This window comes from Lucilia cuprina, chromosome 5 (genome assembly GCF_022045245.1).
Source record: "Lucilia cuprina isolate Lc7/37 chromosome 5, ASM2204524v1, whole genome shotgun sequence".
Taxonomy (NCBI): Eukaryota; Metazoa; Arthropoda; class Insecta; order Diptera; family Calliphoridae; genus Lucilia; species Lucilia cuprina.
Window position 1 is genome coordinate 59,311,974 of NC_060953.1, and position 2,783 is coordinate 59,314,756.

Below are 2,783 nucleotides of genomic sequence, written 5' to 3' on the forward strand. Positions count from 1 at the left end.
CTGTTTTATTAATTGAAATTTGCGATAAAAGTCATATTTGATTCATACTATTTATTATGAATTTCATTTCACGTATGAATTTCTTTTATTTAATAAAACGAATTAGGTTTAGAATATATTTTAAATGAAAGTGTTATACACTTTATCAAATTTATAATTGTTCAATTCACAATCAGAGTTGTACGGTTGTATCGTAGTATGTCGTAGTTTTTTTTATTATTAATTTGTTTTTGTTTAAATTTTTTTTTGACATATAACGCTATAACGTTACGACATCGATTGTGAATTGGACAAATATTTTCATATTAATTTAACAGCAAGTTAACCTATTTCAAAGATCTTTGTATCGACATCGATATTAATTATTTGTTTGATGTTTTGAAAATTCCTTTCAAAACAAAAACAATAAAACATATAAAATCTTATGTTTTAGATATTTTCCATTATATTTAAAACTGAACTAACAATTTCTGGTAAATAATTTCAAGTAATATCCCAGCAAAAACTTACATTGAAATTTAAAACTAAAATTTATTTATACAATTGCACATGATGACATTGGAGGCAAATACTTATATGAACGCTTACAAGTAGGGAGTGTGATAAGTACTTACTACGAACGCGTGCAAATAATGAATTAAGTAAATAGTTTTGTTTTTGAGAAAGAAACATAACCTACAAGGATACGATTACTACTAGTAAACAACAGAATTTCAAATATAAAAAGTAAGTTCTTATGTATATAGTTATTTGTAAGACATTACTAAACTCCTTCTAAGCAATGTAGCACAAGTCATTACCATACTCTTGCTGGGAGTGTAAAAATATTATTAAGAAGATGATGACTATAACTGAGAAGTAGTTATACAATTGCAAGCATTCAGTTAAACAACCCTAGCACTTGGTTACAATCTTTGTCTTCGCATCTTTGATGGCTGGTGTTTGCATTTCACACCCATATGAGACCAGCCAGCCAGACATTTGTTAAGGACACTTGGCTGTATAATATAAAAACAATGCGATTTTATTTCTTCTCTCTTAACAATGATGACTATGATGATGTCAATTTAAGAGTTTGTCGTAAAAGATACAATGTATTTTTTTCTTAGTTTTGTTTTATTTAAATTTTTTATTCAGTTTTTTATGGTTGAGTGAATAATGATGCATGTAGAAATGATGATGACATGCCAAGCATCCATATAAAGTGGATGGATGGAATGTATGATTTTGTTTTTTGCATTATGTTAGCAAATATGCAAAAATGTTTCGTTAGTTGGCTTTGAAATATAGTATTGCAATCGTGAACGAGAGAGCAGGGTTTTATGAACTTAAGCTGTCGGAAAATACCTATGTTGACATCTGTTGATCACATATTCCTTTAATTTTTCTCATTCCGTGATTGCGATTAGAAAATTAGGGTCAAGAAGATTTTTATAATTCGGTATTACAAACAAATTTGATTATATTTCAGAGAAAAAGAAATTCATAATTGGAATGAATTTTGTAATAAAAAGTATGAAATGACATTTTTCGTTAAATCAAATTAATTCAGAATAAGAAAAGTTCATAATAGTTATTGTAAGATTGTTTTAAAAGATCTTGTAACCAAACGATTGAAATGTCGGCAAGTAAATGGAACCACAAAAAGCTTAATTCCGAAATTAAACCAGCTTTAAGTTGATGTAATTACTTCACCACTTCCCTATTTGTAATGTAATTTCACTGGAAATAGAAAAAAAAACACAAAACGTTTTGCTCATCAACAAAAATGTTGCTCGTTCAAAACATACGTAGATATAACATATTTTATCACAATTCTCGCCCTGTTTTCTAAATACTTACATATTCTGCTGCTACATACATTAAGCTTAAAGTCATAAAATACTTAGCAAATTATGATAAACATTTTTATGTGAAAAAAAGGAAAAAATATGTTCGAGCCTAATTTAACATCCTTAGGAGGTAATACAAGTTGCATTGGACCATTTGTATAAGGATGATATTGGTATTTCACAACAATATGTTTGGAATTTATAATGATGCTCGAAATACCACAGACTGAGACTTCGAAATATTCGTTTGTGTGTGCGTGAGCAGCATTTGATTTCGTTCAGTTATTCAGTTTAAGAGTGTTTGGTTTTCAGAAGCCAACTTAAAAATTCGTATCATTACCATTTTACATCTCATCTTAAATCTATTTTTGTAGTCAACATCATTATCATTGGCTGCAACAGCAGCAGCGTCATCGTTAGTAAGCTGTAAGGTGGGGCATTAATGTACAACTTAATGGACCTCATAAAATGTCTAAAGGGAAAACTATGAACACGAACGTTCATGTACAAAGAGAAGAGAGTGAAGGAATGAAAGATGACGGATTATGCCAATGAACTTGACATTAATAGGGCTTCTTTAGTTTATTTTTACTGATTTCATTTTTTATTACTTATATTCATTTTGTTTCTATATTCTTTTCTATTTCTGTTTCTGTTAAAGTTCTTGAGTGACATATTTTCTATTAAATTTTTATTGTAGATTTACGTTTGACTATTTTAAGTGGCGGCCAATGAGTGGCAAAGTTTGCTTCTTTTATTTTATTATAAGTTCAAATTTCAATATTAATATTACAGGGTGTTGAGTAAGGATTCCAAACTCCGATGAAAACAATCGTGTTAAAATCAGTTCAAGTTCAGTTCTAGTTCGGTTCTAGTTCAGTTCTAGTTCAGTTCTAGTTCAGTTCTAGTTCAGTTCTAGTTCAGTTCTAGTTCAGTTCTAGTTCAGTTCTA